Raw genomic sequence first — 21,569 nt, forward strand, 5'->3', positions numbered from 1 at the left:
TTGCCCCGTGCCCGGGCCCCCCCCCCCCGCCCATGCAGGCAATAAAACTGAGACATTAACACCCAGAGAGCAGCAGCAGTTGGCATATAAACACCCCAGTTTCCTCTCCTTTGGGGTACACTGAAGTATGTTCCACACTGTCCCAGAAGCTCTCGGGAGACCAGCCTCCAGGCCCACCGCAGAGACCTGCTCACATTCCCCTCCTTCCTGACTCTGTAATCTTCCTCCCTCTTCCTCATTCCTCATCTTGCTCCTGGAGTCATTATTAAATACATCCCTTCCGTCAAGGGCTGGAGTCTGTTTTAAGGAGACTTCCTAGTTATTGGCTATCCCTCTATGGCTCCTGTTTTATCCATGGGCCATCCAGATGTGGAGATCCCCTTGCTTACAGAGGTGAGGAACAGTGGCAGAAGTGGGCCCTAGCTGATGGCCATTCATAAATGACCAATCCCATCAACGCCTATGAGCCTGGCACCAACCTAGGAAGGGGCTAGAGTTCCAGCTCCCATCTTACAGCTGGTTCCATGCTCAGGTCCCAGCTCTCCACACGGCAGTGGTCTGGATGCAATGATAAAGAGCAATCCTGGAGGAGATTCTGACAAAGACAGAACCCACCCACAAGGACTAATAGCCTTAAGTCTTTTTCTGAGGAGTTCCCATACCTGGACCCACTCAGAAAGGCACAACCCAGATGCCAGGAAAGCCAGGCCAATATGGTGCAGCAGCCTGCATGGTCCTGGAGGTAATAGACTCTCCAAGTGGGTCCTGAACCATGTGGCTACATCATTCAAGAAGCTCCTTGAGCCAAGTGAGGTGTACCTCTCCCCATGCCCCACCACCCAAAGGGCTGTTGAAGTCCAGCAGAAAGAGAATGCACAGTCATGGAGACTGCTGGTGGTGATGAACTTGAAGTCAGGAGGCCACAACTCTTACTCACAGATCAGGGAAATGGACGCCAAGAGGAGGAATAGCTCCCAATGGCCCCTTAGCAGAGCCTGGAGCCAACACTCCGTTCAGCTCGGCACCGTTCCCAGCCACTGTGCCTGCACTGCTCACCATGTTCCGTCCAAGGGGAAAACTATTCTTCCCCGCGCTTGGCCTCTGTTGTTGTCCCAGCAGCCTTGTGAGGATGCTGTAGTAGGGATCATTTCCGCATTTCCCAGGAAAAGAATCAGAAGTCCAACATCACTTTACTAAAGCCACTGGGGTCTTTAGTTCCTCACAGCTATGAGGGACCTGGGACCACAGGAAGACGGTGCAAGGAAAGAAATCAAGGCTAGAGACAAGGCCCAGTGGGTGGGGAGGCGGGGACTCCCAGAACCTGCCCAAAGGCTCCTATGGACTTGCTGTCTTTTAAGGAGTGAGTTCTGTCTAGCTTGAACAGACCCAAGGCTCAAAAGCATTTGGGTGTCTTAGCCACTTCTCTGCATCCCTATCCTGTCGCAAGCTTTCTTATCAGACTTTCTTTGGACTGCCAGCTCCCAAATAATGACACGGAGACTTATTATTATGAAAGCTTGTCCTTAGCCTAGGCTTGTTCCCAACTAGCTCTTATAACTTAAATTAGCCCGTTTATATTCATCTATATTCTGCCACGTGGCTCTTTACCTCTTCTCTACCCCTCTGTGTCTGGCTGGAGAAATCCCTCATGCCTCTGATTCTTCCTGAGTTTCTCTCTCTCCCCGGAAGTCCCACCTATTCTCTCCTGCCTAGCTATTGGCCATTCAGCTCTTTATTAAACCAATCAGAAGGCACCCCAGGCAGAGACACATCTTCACAGTGTACAAAAAGATTATTCCACAGCACGGTCTACTCCTACTCCTGCTACACACGGCCATGAAGGATTCCGGTTTCATCAACTGAAACTTATCAGTATGGCCCTCAGTACTTCCTCCTCTCCCAAGACAATCAGAGCAAGAGGCCATGTCTAGTCATCTTCCATGGCCTGGGGTTTTCTGCTGGTAGCTGGGCAGGGTTTAATGTGACTTTCACAGAGCTTCTGGGTCTTTAAATGAAAAGTGACCTGGCAGGTCAGGAGAAGAACTGAGTGGGTGGAACTTGTTTTTTTGTTTTGTTTTGTTTTTGGTTGGCAGCCAACCTTTCCAGCCTGCAAGCCCTTCATTTAGCCACAGACAGTGTGTGAGGGCGCCCCCTAGAGGCAACCATAAACCATCACAAGACAGTGAGGCGGGCCATCATGCAAGGTATATCTCTACCTCTGTTGAGATTGCGAGTTGACGAAAACAGACACAGGGTAGTGATGGCCAAGAGAACAGAAGAGGATAAGGCACAGAGCCATGTGTTTGGCAGCTGTGCAGAGGATTCCTTCTGGGGTTTAGAATGTTCTAGAACCTGGAAAGATGAAAGGTCTCCATGCGTGCCTAGAACGTTAGAAGAAGCCTGATGAGGAGTCGGGGGGGGGGGGGGGGACAAGACCAAGCCTCACACTACAGCTGGTGTGAATGGGGCGGCAGAGGAGGTGGGCAGAGGGAAGAGAGGGGTCTCAGAGGGGTCACTGAGTCACTAAGCACGAGGAGGTGGGTGGAACAGCAGGGCTGTTCTGTCCCCTCTCTGTGCATGTGGCTACTCAGTCCCCTCAGGGGGCTGGGATGTAGGTCTCCCTGGGCCCTTGTTTTATAAATGAGGGCTAGAAGAACCATGAACACACCCAGGATTTGAACAGGCACCCAAAGCCTGCCAGCAGGAGCTCCTCACCTCAGGCCCGCCCTGGCCTGCAGTCCAGTGTCAATCTAGCCTATCCCCACTTGCTCCCAGAACCCCATCGGCATCTGACGACAAGGATAACAACAGTGGTAAGGGAAGGGCCCAAAGGAGCTGAGACAGGACTGAGGGGCGCCAAGTTCTTAATGTTACCCAGCTGTGCCGGGAGGCTGGCCGGGGATCTGGGCAACCAGAGCGCTATGACTCGGATAGGCCAGGAGAGATGAATGAGTCAGCAGGATGCAGCAGCCAAGGCGGCCATTTGCCTGTGGCTCCCACAGCAGGAGCAGGCTCTGCTGTGGATGCCTGCCTAGTGTTGAGGGGCAGCTGCTGTGGCCAGGTGTCTGCCTGGGACACTCTGTTTTGAACATCAGCCTTCATGTCCTCTTTGCCTAAAAGCCCAACATTGTTTCCCAAGAACTAAGTCCCCAAGGAAATTAGAGAGCCTCAAGATCGTGTACTCTGAGAATATGGGGAGACCAGACCTGGCTGATATTGTAAGATGGGCTACAAGGCCCCACAAGACGGCCTGGTAAAGGAAATGTAACACGCGCACACACACACACACACACACACACACACACACACACGCATGCATGTGTCAGTCTCATGGAAGTGGTCTTCTGACTCCTGGGAGGTCTGCATGACATTCATACTGTGCCCCTCTCTGGCCTTGGCTGTGCACAGCAGACAGATGTGCACATTTACACACTGTGTGCCCCTCTCCAGCCTCCACTGTGCACAGCAGACAGATGGCACCAGGTTGAGTAGAGGGAAGAAACCCTATCCAGACACCAGCTTCCAGTCAGTCCTGCTCAGCCCAGAATAGAGCTTGCAGGTTTATGCCCCAGGACACCATCTGACCTGGCCCTGGCCCTTGTCTATAACCTACTGGGAAGAGTGTGAGTGAGAGTCCAGGATCCCTACAACCCACTGGGAAAGCCAGAGTTGCTCCAAGAACAGGAAAAAGAGTTTGCTGTACCAGGGGACTGTGAACAAGACCCATGTCACAGCCAGTATTCTACTGCTCAGGTGGGAGCAGAGAGCTAAGCTCCACAACAGGACAGGAGCCCATTGGCCTTTGAGGAAAGGCAGTAGCCTCAGGAGTAAGACAGGAGAGGCATGCCACCAAGACAATGAAGATCAGATATAGATGGTGTGTAGTCCGGCTACAGATCCAGATCCCAAGTGGAGATGGCTTTATGTCCCCCACCCCTTCCGCATCCTCCTCCTGGAACCTCCCTTTCAGATACCTGCCCCCACTCCCCTGCATGTAGACACTCTGGGGGCATCTCTCGGATGCCTGGCACCTCAACTCTCTGCACCAAAGTAATAGACTCAAGGTTGAGCTGATGACCCCACCAGACTGACCACAATCCTCCTTCAGCTCTCCAGACAACAGCATGAGACAGGTGGCCTGGCCAGCAGAAGCAGGCGCACAGGTGGAGGAGACCTTGAGTTGTGGTTGGCCCAGTCTCTCTGCAGTCTCTGCTCTGTTCCTCCTTCATTTGATGGCTCGCACCACTGGGTGGTCCTCTTGGACTTAAGCTGGCAGTGTTTCATCTCTGGCATGGGTAGCTGGAGACACAGTCCAACCCTCAGCAACCAGCCAGGACCACATCCTCAGTGGATGTGGGGCATTGTTGGCCTCCCTGGGGCAGCCCCCTGACCTTATCCCACTTCTAACACAGCTTGAACGTTTCACATGAGTCTACTTACTTGTCTTCCTCCCTGTCCCCAAAACGGTCGGCTTAGAGGGTAGACTCTACCCAGTGAAGAGAAGTACCAAAATGGCGTCACTTGTGTCGAACTCTGAGAATGTGAAACCAGGGAAGGTCATGAGGGGGCACTCTCTTATATGTGCCAAAGAGCAAGAATTATCTAGCACAAGAGACTGCCAGATCCACAGTCCAACAAGAAGGCCTCCATGCCTCACACAGAACATCAAGGACATCTAGGCTCAGCATAATGGACTGTCCAACATGGACTGAACCTCTCAGCCAAGGATAATTGCTTCAAGACAACTTACGTAACCCTCTTTTTTTTTTTTTTTACCTTTTAGAACCTTCATCAGGCTGGGAGTGTGGCTAGGTGGTAGAACAGTTGTCTAGCATGCACAAGACTCTGGGATTCTGCCCCCACCAGTACACAATAAACAGAAGCAAAACTCTCCTCTTCCAGTGTCTCCCTGAATATTCTACATTTCCTCTGTGGTGTGTGAGTTCTGTTGCCTGACATTCCTGATCCAGCTCTCTTTGGTTATTTATTCTTCATTCACGAACCTGGGTTTTAAAGATCAGTGTTGGCCCAGTCCAGCAGGGAGTCAGGCATGAAGAAGTTCAGAAGGTGGCAGTGCCCAGCAAGGGGGAATGGTGGCAGTACTGAGTTTGGTTGTGTGTCGGTGAGCAGAAGAGAAGTGGCAGGGATGGGAGTGGGGGTGAGTGATAGTTTAAAAATTGGGTCAGCTCCCGTAGGGAAAGGTGAATACAGGACAGGTAAGGGGTAGATGCTGGGCCAGCAGGAGACAAGCAACGTATTGACATACAGTTTTAAGCATCTGTTGTATGCCAGGCAGTCTCATCCAGATGACATTGTATTGACTGTCGGGTTCAGTCCTGCCCACAAGGAAGACACTCTGTAGAGACGACTGACAGAAACCAAGCTGCAGGTAATGACTGTTCATGGTCAGCTGAGCAGCAGAGGCCCCATGGGCTGACCCTCCAGGGACGCAGACCTATGACCACAGCAGAGTTCCCTTTCTCCTGCCCTCAGCTGTGGACACGTGCAAAAGATCCTAGTGACTGCCCCTCCCTGATCCGGAACCAGAAAAGCCAAGGTTCTGGAGCTCACAGAGGAGAGGACATCCCTGAATAAGGAATGCAGGAAAGAGGTCCTGGACCTAGACTGTGGGGCGGGCTTGATGAGGCTGGACAACTGTGTTTGCTCAGAAAAATTTCAGAACCGAGATGAGGCAGTGGGTGGTGTTTGGTTGAACATGTGAGCCCTGGAGGGGGCAGAGCCTAGCCTCCTAGGCAAGGGGCAGACAGAATGACTTTGGCAAACACGGATTCAGCTTCTAAGAGCCAGGCTCAATTCACTGTTCTGCAAACTCACCTTGCATAGACATTCGGTGAATTAGTGGAATCCAAAAGCTGAAATTACAACTCCTCCACACATGCTGGCCACCCACTCAGGAGAAAGCTGATGCCAAGATCCTAGTGAGATGGCATGCCCAATCCTAGCCCTGTGTGCCCTTGGTATGTCATGCCTACCTCCTCTTCCACCTAAGGCCTGGCAGGATTGCTCCCAGATCCCTGGGATGTGGATATGAGATGGGTACTACCAAAAGGGATTATCGCCATCAAATACTCAGGACAGATTTTGATTGATCGACGAAGACAGCAGCTCTCTGCCAACTGTATACCTGGGGCTGTGAGGGGGGGATGCCCAGAAGGGCAATGTGGACTCAGACAAGGTGGCTTTGTGGGCCTCTGCCATGCTTCCCCAGCTGTCCTCAGATCACATGACGAACTCCAAGGCTCAAGTGAGTGACCTGGAGATAAAACAAGGGTGGTCCAGGCTGGCTGAGTCTCAGCCTCACTGTTGAGCAGAAGAGAATGCAGGTCTGGTGATAGCAAATCGTCCAAGTCTCTAAAGAAGCCAGAAATGCAGACATTTGTGTGACGGCTCCAACTTTTCAATGTTGGCGATCAGACTTGTTTTTAAGAAAACACCATATGGTTCAAAGCAGGCGTAGCTTTGGGGACTAGCTCACAGGCTGCCTCTCCGAGGTCTCTAGTGCCCTGACTTCTGTGTAGGTTGGTGTGTGTTGGGGGTAGGGGGAGGGAAGAATTAGAGGAGGGAAGTGCTTTCTGATCACCGGGTGGCACAGTCACATGCTGGGCGTGGTCCAGAGGTGGCTGATACTAGGGCAGCCTGAGGACCCTGCAATGGCTCATGCTGGCCTTCCACTGCCTTCCTGTCTTGTCAGACTCAAAAGTAATGACGGCCCCATGTGGCTGGAGCTGGGTGACTTTAATTCCCTTCCTTCAAGTTGATACTTTGATATAGGATTGGGCTGTAGGAAGCACTGGACTTCCCACAGCATCCTAGAGAAATTAGGGAGGGACAGAATGATCTACAGATAAGTCCTGACTCTTTCCTCCAAGGGCTATAACAAATTTTCTGTGCCTCAGTTTCCTCTTCTCCAACCACAGAAGGCCAACGGAAATAGGATGGTGGATTCAGACACGTAGGCTCAGAAAACAGACTTGCTTTATCTTTTTAAAGTCGGGGTCTCACGTGTCCCAGGCTGGCCTTGAATTCACTGTGACTGGGGATGAGCTTGAGGACCTCTACTCCCCTGGATTACAGGATTGCTGTGTGCCTCCAATGCTACTTCACATGCTGGGGATCAAACCCAGGGCCTTGTGCATGCTAGGCAAGCACTCCACTGGCTGAGCTGGAGCCCCAGCACCAAACTGGCTTGTTTTGAACTTCAGTTTAAACCACTGTGATTTGCAAAACAGAAGGTGTTCTCAGAGAGCAATGGCAGGTCCCTGAGCTCTGCCTTGGACTCTGCTCTCCTCAGCTGGGCCTGGATCCTCCAAGGAGAGGCTTCATCATCCTGAAAGGCAGCAGTAGGGTAGACAAGGCAAGATCCAACTTTCCTGGGGCCCACACTTAAACCCCAGTACGGTCACTTGGTGCGATCATGGGCAGACTCCATTCAGGCTCTTTCTGCCTCTGGAAGAAAGATGTTTACCCTGGAGCCCCCCCTGTTTCTACCAACGTCTGGGTGCCAGGGTCCGTGGTGAGTCCTGCCTCTGGAGGCCAAAGCGAAGTTCTTCTGCACATGCTCTGCGACCCCTTTATCTTAATTAAGCATAAAAATTAGGAAATTCCAAGCTAAGCTTTCCTGAACTGTGTGGGTAGAAGAAATGTTTGAATCTGCTTTCTTGGCCGTGTCTTTGCAAGGCAAGCGCTTCCAAATGTTTGGCCCAGTCCCTTGGCCTCAGCCTCCCCCTCAGTGCCTGTCCTCAGGAGGAAGGCTCCACAGATAAGGGGGGGGGGAGTAGGTCTGGACCAATCAGAGGGCCGTACACTGGCCGTGGATGACCCCTGGCTGGGTCTTCCCAACACCTGGATGACTGGCTGCTCTGGGCTTCCCCTGTGCCAGATGTGCTTGGCAGCCGCCCTCCGTCAATCAGGGGCTTGGGTCTGGAAGGGGAGAAAGCTGCAAAGAAAGACAGGGGTGAGAGGGTGACGCCTGGTTAGAAAACATTGAAATTCAGCCTGGTTGCCTTCCAGCCCAAAGAACAGGCTGTTCAGTGGTTTGCAGGACTGAAGGGATTGATAGAGGAGGAGGATCGGCCGCCATCTTGTAAGACGAGTAAAGCCCTTCGGCTCTTACCTCACCCGGCATGCTCATCTGGAGGAACAGCACTGAGGAGACAGGGAAGGGTCAGACCAAGGCTCTGGGCTTGTGTGTAAATTACTCTCATGTCACTGTGACCAGAACACCTGACAGAAACAATGTAGGGGAAGAAATGGTCCTTATGGTTCTTGAATGTGGAGTTCCTGCCCACCATCGCCAGGGAAGGTGTGGTGGAGTTCCTGGCAGCGGGATCATGTGATAGGCAACTCTACTTCTACCAGATAGGACCCACCCCCTAAAATGCCCACAACTTCTCAGTGTAGTACCACCAGCTGGGAAACAAGCTGTCAACACATGAACCTGTGGACACATCTCAGAGTCAAACCATCACACCTTAGAACCAAGCTTACTTCTTACTAGTTGAGTAGATAAGGCCAATCACCTTAATCCACTTCCGTTGCTATAACAGAATACTTGAGACTTGGTGGTTTATAAGAAATAGAGGTTTATTTGGCTCACATTTCTGAAGACTGGAAAGTTCAAGATCACAGGGGCTTCTGCTAAGAGCTGTGTATTGCTTCAATTCATGGCAAGGAGTAGTACCTCACTTCATAACGATCCATGTTCATGATGGCTGGTTGAGTACCCTGAGGGCAAGAGCCTCACTGACCTGATTCTGAGAGCTCCACCCCACCTCCATCTCTGCTGCACTGAGACTACCTTCTGCACAGGTTCTGGGTGGACACACCGGGGTGCCACACACACATCTGGTTCTGACAAAGGGGTGGCATGAGGATTAATACAGAGGACTCTACAAAGGACAGCTGGGTGCATCTTGGTGACATAAAATAGACCTCCAGGGTACCATCCACAGCCTCCAGAACTCAGTAGAGAAAAAAACCATATACTGACGGAGGTATCCCTATCGCTGTTTACCCACACTCTAAATGCCTTCCCATCCAGTCCCTCACAATGAATTGCTACTGATTGTCCATTCTAGTGCAGTACTGCCTGCCTATAGTCAAGGATGCTAGGAGAAAGCCCAATGTGGTCACTTGGGGGCTTTGTGAGGACATTGCTCTCTGTTTCCCAACATCACACTTGAGAAGACAAGTTGGAGAAAGAGTTATGTCACCCTCATTCCCATAACAGGCTCCTTGTTCCCCTTGGACACTTGGAGTCACATTCTTGACTTTGTCTAACAAGTCAGAAGTGGGGACCCAGCTCTGTCACATGTCCTCACCTCACTGTCCAACCCTCATAGGTCAGTTTAACCCGATCCACCTTCAATTGCTTCCTCCCTGTATTTCCTGACATTTGACTTGAGTGTTTTCTTCTTGGCTTGCTTTTATCCCATTTGTAATTTGCATATTAGTAAATTGAGTTAGACTTTCTGAGGGCAGAGTTGGAGGGGATTGGTGCATGGTAAACACAGGGCAATGGAGGCATTAGTGTTGGGTTTATCACTCGGTAAGTCTCAAGCAGGCCTGACTCTCTGTTTGCCTCAGGCTCAGCTGCTCTTCACAGTTCCATAGACTGGTCTTTAGTTCCAGGTGTTCTGGAGGGCTGAGATCAAGGTGCCAGTATGGTCAGGTACTGGAGAAGACTCTGTTCTGAGCAGTAGAAGTCTGGTTTCTAGTTCCACCCTCACTTGGGGGAGAGTTGGTGGTCCTCTGCTCTCTCCTCATAAGGGCATTAATCTCCTTAGGAGGGAAGCTCCCTTCAGTCTAGTTACCACCCAAATACACTGCCCACTACCCTCACTAGGGTTATAGTTGATGGTGTTATACCCAAATCCACGGCCCCAACACCCGCACTAGAGTTATGTTTGATGGTGTTATACCCAAAGGCACACCCCCAATACCCTCATTAGGGTTATGGTTTATGGTGTTAAACCCAAATACACTGCCCCAACATCCTTACTAGGGTTATGGTTCATAGTGTTACACTCAAATACACCACCCCAACACCCTCAGTAGGGTTATAGTTGGTAGTGTTAAGCCCAAATACACTGCCCCAACACCCTCACTAGAGTTATGGTTGATAGTGTTATACCCAAATACACCACCCCAACACCCTCACTCAGAACTTATAGCAGATGGTGGATTCGTCACTGTTCTTACTGCTGTGACAAATACCTGACTAAGATATTCAAGGAAAAAGGGTTTATTTTAGCCCCCAGTTCAGGGGTACAGTCCAGGATGATGAGGAGGGTACAGTAGTGAGAGTGTGAGGTAGCTGGTCACATTGCATCCATACTCAGAGATGAATGCAAGATATCAGATCACTTGCTTTTTTATTCAGTCTAGAACCTGTTTCCCGAAATGGTGCCACCCATAGTCTAGAACCTGTTTCACGAAATGGTGCCACCCATATTTAGCGTGGTTCTTCTCACCCCAGTTACCCAGTCTAGAAACTCATTCACAGATATGCCCAGAGGTAGGTCTCCTCTAGATCGCTCCAAGTAGACAATATTAGCCATCTTACATGGAGTTAAGGGAACACACCCAAACACAGTGTTACTGCTGACTTCTTCTCCCAGGAACACAAGGCACGATACACCAGCAGATGAGGTCCAGCCATGGTTTACCCTCCATATACCCAGGATGAGATCTGTGTAGGTGAGTCTGTTCCTGTCCATTCAGTCATCCTTTCATGTCTTCACCTGTGTCATCCTGGAACATCCCAGAGATGAAGTGTTCACACTGATACTGAACTATCCATGCTTCGCTTCCCCTAGGTGACCTTTTCTCCATCATGAGGTATTTTCAAGCCCATCATAGGCTGAGTAGGAACTCCTAGAAAGCTATAAGAATTGCAGTACTTGAAGGGGCTGAGAATCCGACTGTCATGAGCTTGGAGGAGATCATGGTAAAAATGACCACACCTTTCTGGGAGCGCCATCACCCATCCAACCCTGTCTTATATCCCAAGAGGGTCCATAGGCAGGAGGAAAGTAGGGGAACTTGAGAGTATGAGGGGAACCGAACATGAACCGTTCCTTCAGTAAAAATCTACTGAGCCCTTACTACGGGTTGGGGCCCAAAGGATGCAGTTGTGACCAAGACAGCCCAGATTCTAAAAGTCTAGATTCTAAAAGAGGAACAGAAAATGACATCTATAACCAAAAGGCAGTTACAAGACATGGTCCAGAGAGTGGTCTCCAGAGCAAAGGAATTCTGCAACCAGGTTGGGAGGAAGGCTTATGGGCCAGCCCAGTAGAAGCAGAAGCATCTAGACTTCTTTATCACCTGTAGAGAGGAAAATACTGTCACTTGTGTGTTCGGAGAATGGAAATGTCGATGACGCACTGTAGAGATTTTCAGTACTGCTCAGAGACAGCATCTTGAATGCACCGCCTTCCCCACTCCAGACTGAGAACTTGGAAAACCTGCCTACAGTGTGCAGAGCATGCTATGGCCCTTGGCCCTGTAAGACATCTGTCAGCAGGTAACAGAACCAAATGTTTCCCGGAGTCAGAACACCCAACCCATTCCTCAAGTGCAGACAAAACACTCAATGGAAGCCTAGAAAGGGACGACAAGTGGGGAGGTGAGAGGGCCAGAACTTAGACACCCTGCCCATGGGCTTTCCAGGTATGCATGTCATCACAGCCATTGAGCATCCTACCTGACACTGGCCAAGGTTTCCTCTCATTGAAAGAAGGGACAGGTGTAAAGTCAAGGACAGAGCAGCACTGAGCAGAGCCTGCCTTTTCTCTCTGCCTCAGCCTCTTACCTCCCCATACTCCTTGGAAGTCATTTCACTCCTCTGTGAACAGTGAGACCCCTCACACAGGGCACATATATACATGTACATACATACAACACACATGCAGCATGCACAAGCACACATACACACATGTATATGCATACAACACACCATATAGCACACACATGCACATACACACATGTATACACATACAACACACATATACACACATGTATACACATACAGCACACACAAGCATACATACACACATGCATATGCATACAACACACAGCACACACAAGCACAATACACATATATATATATATGCACACATACAGCACACGTACATACACATACAGCACACACATGCACATAATACGCACATGCCAATGGATATGTACAATACATACAAACTTCTGACACAACATATACACATGTACATAAACAACACACATACATATATAAACACATGCACATGATTATTATATGGGTCATCAGTCACAGAGACTGATTAAAGACTGGTTAAGAACACTTGTTGCTCTTCCAGAGGACCGGAGTTCCGTTCCCAGCACCCACATGGTGGCCCACAACCATCTGTAACTCTAGTTGCAGGAGTTATAATGCCCTCTTCTGGACTCCAAGGTCACTGTACACACAAGGTGCACAAACATACACATGAAATAATAAATCTGAGAAAGAGAGAGCATGCACTTTGTAAGCTGTAAAGTGCTGATTAGTGAACATGTTGTTGGCTGACAGGGAGAAACAGCTTCGGAGCCAAAGCCTTTCCATCGCCAAACTCAATCACCCCTCTCTTATCTCAGACCTACGCTCCTGGCATTCGACTCGTTTCATTTTCCAGTTTCTGGGATTAACCTCCAAGCTGCTATGAGGATGCTGACTTTGAAAGGTAGGATGAACTCTGAGAGGTGCTGACAATACCCTGGAAGACCCCACTTCGTAGGCTGGACACCCCACACACACTGCAGGTCACTCAGCCAACCCCCTCCTGGGGCACACTGTCTTATGCCCTCTGGGACATATCTGAGGAACCCCACCCTTTCCAGCGCTGACCAGGGTCTATCTGCAGACCAGGGGGCTATCTACAGCTTCTCACTACTTTGTAGATACAAAGTTTTGTCTACCTCACCCCTAAATGAGACTGACCAGAACTCAGTGCACAGACAGGTCAGACTTCAGTTGAGACCCAGCTTTCCCAGACACGTTCCTGCACTGCCTGGACCCCCTCTCTCTAATCTCATCTAGACCTATCCTTTTCTATTTCACAAAGGACCCTACCTTGGGTTCTAATCCTAGGTAGCCCTTAGATAATGCTGGGTATTATTCTATGAACAGACCCTCAGAGTGGGAATCTAAAATTGGATCTTATCAGCCAGATGACGGGGACCCTATCATTGTAGCTGTCTGGTCTTCATGGAGACAGCAGATGAGTGGAAGGGGGCATTCACCTCTGAAACTCAGGAAGCAGGATGGGTTGGAGGTGCCCCTGACCTCCCCATTTATACATTAAAGACATAATTGCCAACAGGCTGCAATTTGGAGGCAGAGACTTGGGAGAAAACTGATGAGGTTAAGGATGGGGCATTTGTGGTGGAATTAGTATATGAAAAATGGCATCTTAGTAACAGAGAGATCCTTCACCAATATCGGAATTGGCTTCCGTCCTAACCTTAGCTTAAATTCCTCCTGTCTAAGCCACCCAGTCTATGGTAGTTTAGTTACATCAGAGTGACTAGGAGAAGAGGTGTCTGAGAAGCAACCTCAGAATTTATGGGGCTGAGTGGCTGCTGCTGAACACTATTGTTCCATGGAAGCAAGAGACCCGGGCTCAGAACGAGTCAGCAGCTGAAGACGGTCCTTTGGTGGGTCTAGAGCCTCTTCAGCATCAGGTCAACCATGATCCAGTGGGTGTCCCCACCCAGGGGGAGAGATTGGCAGCACAAATCGGAGTTTGGGGGAGCGGGGGGGGGCAGTCAAAGCTCTGGAGCCTTCTGTGTACCCCTTCCATTCTTTCTGCCTCAAAGGCCACTGGTCCCAGCCCTAGCTGCAGAAGCCCAAACGGCACAGGTTCTGTCCAGCCGAGCCCCAGGGAGGGACACCGCCTCACCTGGCATTTGTTTGCCAACACTAGGCTTTGACCGCCACGGAGGCTCTGGATCTGGGATCCAGGCTCAGCAGAGGGCACCCGTGTCCCTTTCCCTCATCCCCACGTCCTGCTGCAAACAATGCTCCTCACAGCAATGGCCAGTGAAGAACTACAAGGCCCAGATGGTCCTGACGGGGCTCTTTTACCAAGAGATCCTATAGCACAGCAACTTCAAACAGCAGAAGTTAGTTGCACCTACCTGAGAGTCTAGGCGGTCTGACTGTGCTGGGACAAAGCCAGGGAGCTTTGTGTGTGCTTCCAAGTCTTGAACGCCATTTCAGTGCCCTGTGTCATGGCTAGCTCCTGTCACTTTGTGCTGCAAGGGGAGGAAATAGCAGTGGTTTTATTTATTGGATAATGGCGTCCCCAGAGCCAGATAGATCCAGCACAGAATTCTTCCAGCCTTCAAAGAACTAATACCAACATTAGTATTAACACTAGTATTAACACTCAAATTAGTCCACAAAATAGAGAAGAAGCATTTCTAATTCTTTTTACAAAGCCATTAGAACCAGACAGCCACACACCCAAACCAGATAGTGACCCAACAACAACAAAAGAATTATCAATCTCCCTGATGAGGTTAGATGCAAAAATTCTCAACAAAATACTTATAAACTATCCTGGCTAGTTTTATGTCAACTTGACACAAGCTAGAGTCAACTGAAAGGAGGGAACCACAATTGAGAAAATGTCTCCATAGGACTGAGCTGTAGGGTTTTCTTAATTAGTGATTGATGGGGGAGGGCCCAGGCCTATTGTGGGTGGTGCCATCCCTGGGCTGGTGGTCCTGGGTCTATAAGAAAGCAGGCTGAGCAAGCCATGATGAGCAAGCAAGTAAGCGGCACCCCTCCATAGCCTCTGCATCAACTCCTGCCTCCAGGTTCCTGCCCTGCTTGAGTTCCTGTCCTGACTCCTTCAGTGATGGACTACAAGGTGGAAGTATAAGCCAAATAAACCCTTTCCTCCTGAACTTGCTTCTGCTCTGGGTGTTTCATTGCAGCAATAGTAACCCTAACTACAACACAAACTGTATTCAAGAACACATCTAAAAGGTCATTCTCCATGATCAAGTTGGTTTCATTCTAGGGATGCAGGACTGGTTCAGTGCATGTAAATCAATAAACAATTCAACACATAAAGAAGGCACACGATCATTTCCATTGCTACAGAAAAGACCTTTGACAAAATCCAAAATCCCTTCACCGCAAATAAAGGCTACCTATCACAAACTAACAGCCACCATTTTGTTAAATGGAGATCTCTGAATTCTGACATCAGTCTTGATGTGCTGAGGTTGGGATGTGACAGGAGTAACCCAGCCAGGAATTTCCTGAGAAGGATGCCATTGTCTCTACAGTGTCTAGATGGTACCTGTGTCCCTGGTTCATGTCACTTTCTCTGCCTTCGACGCCAGCAGCCTTGTCTCCTCGGCCCCACTTCCATGACCTCATCTCTATTCTGACTGCGTCCCTGCATCCTCTTTTCTAAGAGAACTTGTAATTACACCAGGCCAGCCCAGTTAATAAGGGTGGTTGATATCTGTTTGTTTGTTTCATCTCATTCTGTTGTGTCTCTTTAGGAGACAGGGTCTCACTCTGTAGCCTAGTCTGGCTTTGAACTCACAACCATCTTCCTTGCCTCAGCTGTCCAGGTTGGGATTACAGGTGTGAGCCTCGGCACCTGGCTCTGATAATGTAGATTTACCATGGTGTTTCTACAAAGCCACTGGAAACTCATAGGCTTGTCCACTGAGGTGTTTCTCAACTGAAGGTAGAGGAATACTCATCTGAAAAAAGAGTAGAGAAGAGGGTGTTTATGCAAGTTTCCCAAAGTCATGCACAATGTAGTGGCCATATTGGAAGTCCCAGAACATGACTCTGGAGCTCACCCCCAGATCCTACATTGCAAGGCTTCATACAAAATGCCTACTATGTGCCTAACCAGAACCATTTCAAAAGAAACCTTTAACTTGCAAGTTCACTATGAGCTGGGCTGGGATCCTCAGGATCCCGACTCTCTATACTTTAATAAGATTCATGTTGCTGTCTGCTGCTAGTGGGATCTAACTATGTGGTCTGCGGAAGGCTGCATTGACAAGTTCCTCCTTTAAGCTGAACAAGGCTGAGGACCAATAGCTTTCCCTGAAGCCAAAATGAGAGGCCCCGAGCCATCCCTGGGACAGAAGCAGAAGAGTCCTCAAGTTTACCTCGAGGGCAGGGTCTGGAAGGTCTCTGTAAGAAGCCCTGTGGGTTGAAGATGGAGCCTCCCAAGAGCAGGTGTGGACACCAGCAGGCAGCTGGTGTATGACTTCAGTGAAGCGCAGAGATCGGCTGCACCAGGTCGACCCTGTGAATGTGGGCTAAAGCAAAATTGTTCCAGAGCAAAGGGCCTGCCTCCTCCTCTGTGCTGGTCCTGTTCCCCCTGGCATGACTGTGATGAAGGTCTGTTGAAGGGCAAGTTTTGCCAGCCTGCTCTGAACTCTCACGTGTTGGTCTCTGCCCTTTATTACCCTCTCTAACACAGGTGAGATGTGACCCAACGTTTCTATCAACTTTTTGTCCCTATAGGCCAATTAATTTCTTTTTTAACGTTTTATTTCATTTATTTATTCTTTCGTTCATTCATTTGTATGTGCATGTGTGGAGGGGAGGAGCATGTGGAGGTCAGAGGTCACCTTGCAGGAGACTTTTCTCTCCTTGCCCCACGTGGATCCCAGGGATGGAACTCAGGTCATCAGGCTTGGCAGCAAACACCTTCGGGTACTAAGCCATCTCAACAACCCAAAGAATTTCAAAAGGCAAGAAAGAGGGATTGTTGACAGCAGCCTCTCACCAGGTTCCACCATCGAGTGTTAACACCTACTACCACAGAGGAGTCCACCCTACCAGATGCACCTGCCGGGGTTAACACTCCACAGGCGCGTTCTGCACCGACAGTCCAGGCCCAGCTGAGAGCTTAGCCTTAGTCACTTTCCTGCCACCAGGAAAGCTTTGAGAGAGGATTAGACAGGTAACTGGAAATGCCCCTACAGAAAAACACTGTTTCTGGAGAGAGAGAGAGAGAGAGAGAGAGAGAGAGAGAGAGAGAGAGAGAGAGAGAGAGAGAGAGAGAACGATCCACAGCTGCTCCCCAGAGAAACTCAGTGAAGTCAATAGCATCACTCTGTTTCCGAGGCGGGAAACTGAGGCCACAGATGACACCATTTCTCCATCCCACTCAGTGGATAGTGAGGCCACGTTTTGACGAAGCCTTTTCAGGCTGCAGAAACCATGCTGCCTTCCCATGACAAAAGGGAAAAAAAAAAAAAAGCACATGCCGAATTTCTGGCCTCGCCTCCCACACCCTTCTCAAGTCACTACTTAATATTCAAATGTGCAAAATTTCCACACTGGGGAATCAAAAGTCCAAAGATTTTTCCCTAGAAGGCCTCTGAGCTTAATTTCTCACAAATGGCCCCAAGGATGGAAAAAGTCTCCCAAATTGAGACTGGCAGGAAACCCGGGGCCCACGTTGTCTGATTTTCTTCTCTCCTTTCTTGGCGCCACTACGCTCAGCTCGCGCCAGTGGAAAATTCCCAAGTGCCAAGCCGTTCTCAGATAATCTGCACGCAAAAAAAAAAAAAAAAAAAAAAAAGAGGAAAACTCCAACTTCTTCTATTAAGAGAGCTCAAGAGTGGTGAAGGGGGCGCTCCAGCCAAAACGTATCTTTTTTTCCGATTCCTGACATCTTTTTCATGTGGATCACGAGGCTTCTTGCATCTAATCTCGGGGCTGTGATGACTTCAGCCTGTTGCTGGCTCTGGCGCTTGAGAGAACCCCAGGGCCAGAGAGTCTGACCTTGGACAGAGCTGGACCCGACAATGCCGTGAAAGAGAGAGGGAGAAACAAGGGTCCTCACAGAAAACTGAGGCAAAAAACTGTTATGTGGGGCTCGCGCAGAGGGCTCAGTCGGGAAAGTGCTCGCTGGGGAAGCCTGAGGCCCTGAGTTCAATCCCTGGCACCCGTGTAAATAGCCGGGCATGGCAGTCCACCCCTATAATTCCTGGGAATCACAGTGTTGGGATGAAGTGAGAGGGGGATCCCTGGGATTCGGTGGCCTCTCAGTCTAGACTCATTGGTGAGTTCCAGGTCCCAATGAGGGATGCTCTCTCTAAAAACAAAGGGAGGGCCTGCAGAGATGGATCAATGGGTAAAAGGCTTGCCGTGGAAGTCTCTTGACCTGAGTTCAATCCCTGGAACCCATGTAGCAGCGGAAGGAGAGAACCCACTCCACAAAGTTTTCCCTGACCTCCACACCCACTCCGTAACACACACACACACACACACACACACACACACACACACAGAGAGAGAGAGAGAGAGAGAGAGAGAGAGAGAGAGAGAGAGAGAGAGAGATTAGGTAATGTTCTATTCATAGAACAAAAGCCCAAGTCCCTCTCATGTTGTCTCCTATCAACAATAGCATTAGAGAGAGTATCCATTCAGCCAAGTTTTATTAAGCCCTTGTGTGTCAGACCTTACTTAAAACTGAGCGTTCGCTGTGAAGGAAACCTGCCAGGAGGTGTGACAACCCTCCCCTTGACAACAAAGACAAGCACTGAAAAGAGCAGTGACCCAGAAGAGTCAGCCATACTGATGGCTCTCTGGTGTTGATGACTTCATAAGGTGTGTTGGCAGCGCTTCTCAGTTTTAATCAACACTTGCAGTGGGGTGTTTGGTTGTGTTACATTGGTAGTTGCTCCACATCAGAGAGAAGGAAACTAAAGTTGAAAGTTCAGAGGCTAGCTGGAGTCCCAGACGCCAGATATGCCCGAGGCATACCCCATGTCTCAAGAGCACCCCATGAGAAGGGGCACAGCACAAGCCCACTCTGTCCTAAGGTTGAAGGCAGACAGACAGACAGACTTGAACTTTGTAAGCACCACCCACATGCTCAGGGGCCTTGTTGCTTCTCTGTTAATGTAATCAACACTATGACCAAAAGTGTCTTAAGAAAGGCAAGGTTTATTTCAGCTTACCCTTCCACATCACAGTCCATCATTGAGGGAAACCAAGGCAGGAACTGAGACAGGCACATAAGCAGAGGTCACAGAGGAACACTGCTTATTGGCTTGCTTCTCATGGCTTGCTCAGCTGGCTTTCTTATACATCCCAGGACCACCTGCCCAGGGATGGAAACACTGTGGGCTGGGCTATCTCAGTAGTTAATCAAGAAACTGCCTCTCAGACTTGCCCACAGGCCACTTAAGGGAGAAAAGCCTCAACTGAGGTTACCTCCTCCCAAGCAACTCTAGTTTGTGTCAAATAGCCAAAATACTAACCAGCATATGTGCTCCTGGTAGAGCTCTCACTAGGCCCAAGAGAAATCCTGAGACAAGACCTCCAGGCTGACCTTTGACCCTGCATCTGACTAAGTGAGTCCAAGTTGAAGTTTGGCTCAACACAATCCGGCCATTCCTTTGCCTTCTCCTTGTCCCTTCAGTCCTCTGCAACAAAGCAATTCATTTATTCATTCACTCATTCATTCATTCACTCTCCCTTTTTCTTTTCCTTCCCATTGTGTAGCCCAAGCTGACCTCAAATGACAGCCTCCTGCCTCTGCCTCCCAAATGGTGGGATTTCTGGTACATTCCACCACTTTTTACCTCTCCAGCCTGAGCGTGACATCAGGCATAGAAAACCAAAAAAAAAAAAATTTTTTTCTTTTGCTTTATTAAAGCTGGTCTGTTTTCTTCTGTCCCACTCTTTACCTAGGACTCTGAGATTTAGCCACATGGCATTGCTAAGGGACATATTCTACCTCAAGGTCAGGGCTGCATATTCAAAAAGTTATGAGCAAGAGTTCAGACTTAGAGATCTAGCCTTTAGCTTGGATCCAAATGTTAACTTCACTATAATTTGGTTGGTCCCATTGCATTTGGGTTGATCACTGTTTTGCTGGCTACTCAGGCAATCCGGTCCACAAGCTCACCTCGTGCCCATGAAGCTTCTGCCAGTGGTGCTCAAGAAGCAGCAGCATCCCTCCATGTGAAGGAGGAAGGTGAAACTGAGAAACAAGACGATTTGGAGATTGGGGCAGAGGGGAGGCGAGGCAGCAGGCAGCAGAGAAATCTTCTTATGTCTAAGGCATAAAGTACTGTGCCTGGAAAAGAACGTCGTGATGTTCCAAGAGGGGGCCGTGCAGAGAACAAGGCAGAGCTCTTAAACACTGAAAATAAAGGGACAAAAGTAGAAGCAGAGTAAAGGAGAGAGAGAAAAAGAACACTGAAGACAAGATGTTGTTTAACATTTAAGAACTGGGGGCCAGCAAGATAGCCCAGAGGGTAAGGGAGTTTGCAGCTGAATCTGACTACTCTCTGACTCCCTGAGCTCAGTAGCTCCACATGCTGGGAGGAGAGAACCAACTCCAAACTGTCCTCTGACCTCCACACTCCTGCCACTTCATGTGCACACCCACACATGCACTAGATAAATAAATACATACAGCCGGGCGGTGGTGGCGCACACCTTTAATCTTAGCACTCGGAAGGCAGAGCCAGGAGGATCTCTGTGAGTTCGAGGCCAGCCTGGTCTACAGAGCGAGATCCAGGACAGGCACCAAAACTACACAGAGAAATCTTGTCTCAAAAAACAAAAAAAAAAAAAAAAACAAAAAAGAGAGAGAGAGAGAGAGAGAGAGAGAGAAATACATACATACATACATACATACATACATACATACATACATACATACATGTCAGGTCCAAAAGAAACCCAGGGCAAATAGCTAACTGTGGTGCCTATTAGCATACCAAAGTGATGCAGGCATCCTGGCTCACTCAGTCCCTGTGGCTCCTCTCAGCTCTTCTCACCCCACCCCCTACCCTAAACTTCTCCAGCTCATTGACTTCCCTTCCCCAGCTTCTCATTCCTATATAACCCTACCATTCAGCCGTGCACTCTCTTGGTCCTCCTGTTTCTCTTGGTCTTCTTCTGTCTTCCTGTCTTGCTTCCCCAGTACCCCCTCTCCTCCCATGGCCTGGTTCAGTCTACTGGCTGAGTTAGTTCGTTCTCTCTCTCTCTCTCTCTCTCTCTCTCTCTCTCTCTCTCTCTCTCTCTCTTCTTTCTGGCTGCTCTGGACTTTTTCAAATGCTCCTAGCTGTTCTCTCCCTCACATCTGCAATAAAAACCTCCTCAACCATATCTCGGAGTGATCATGTCCTCACTTCATTCATCTGGTGCTGAAACCCGGGAGAGTCATGTATGGGCCCCCTTCTAAGGGGCTCAGTCTCTCCTAACTGAACCAAGCTGCTGATGTTGCGCTTCTAAGGTATGGCTCATCTGTTTCTGCCGGCTTCTGCCACCCACTCACGTTCAACCTCAAATTCTAGAGTCCATCTCTTCCTCAGTTTCTTCTCTCAGCCTGCCCTAACCGTTCAGCTCTCCTCGCTTACTCAGACCCCAGCACCATGATGAGGAAGCTCACAACCATCTGTAACTCCAGCTCCCGGGGAACCCTACACATTGAAATGGTTGTATATGGAGAAAAATTGGGTGTGGGAGCGACGAGGGGAGGGTTGGTGTTTTCCATTGTAAGGCCCTTCAGAACCAC

General features: G+C 49.4%; 1 protein-coding gene and 2 long non-coding RNA genes across 3 annotated transcripts in view; 2 read left to right on the forward strand and 1 right to left on the reverse strand.

Annotated features, from left to right (window-relative positions):
- LOC131921111 (uncharacterized) overlaps window positions 1-2,326 on the reverse strand; it is a 15,690-nt gene extending 13,364 nt beyond the window's left edge. The window contains exon 1 of the mRNA XM_059275788.1: window positions 2,217-2,326. The gene's annotated coding sequence lies outside the window, so the exon portion shown is untranslated. The remainder of the gene's footprint in view (window positions 1-2,216) is intronic.
- The window catches only part of LOC131921113 (uncharacterized), a 22,185-nt gene extending 1,725 nt beyond the window's left edge, over window positions 1-20,460 (forward strand). Inside the window, exons 2-3 of the long non-coding RNA XR_009381845.1 lie at window positions 12,634-12,719; window positions 19,928-20,460. This is a non-coding gene — a long non-coding RNA (uncharacterized LOC131921113). The remainder of the gene's footprint in view (window positions 1-12,633; window positions 12,720-19,927) is intronic.
- LOC131921112 (uncharacterized) lies at window positions 2,432-4,893 on the forward strand. Its single transcript, XR_009381844.1, has 2 exons — window positions 2,432-2,813; window positions 4,109-4,893. It is a non-coding gene; the product is annotated as an uncharacterized LOC131921112 (long non-coding RNA).
- Window positions 20,461-21,569: the final 1,109 nt, after the last annotated feature.

The sequence above is a fragment of the Peromyscus eremicus genome, chromosome 10 (assembly GCF_949786415.1).
Source record: "Peromyscus eremicus chromosome 10, PerEre_H2_v1, whole genome shotgun sequence".
In the NCBI taxonomy this organism is placed as follows: domain Eukaryota; kingdom Metazoa; phylum Chordata; class Mammalia; order Rodentia; family Cricetidae; genus Peromyscus; species Peromyscus eremicus.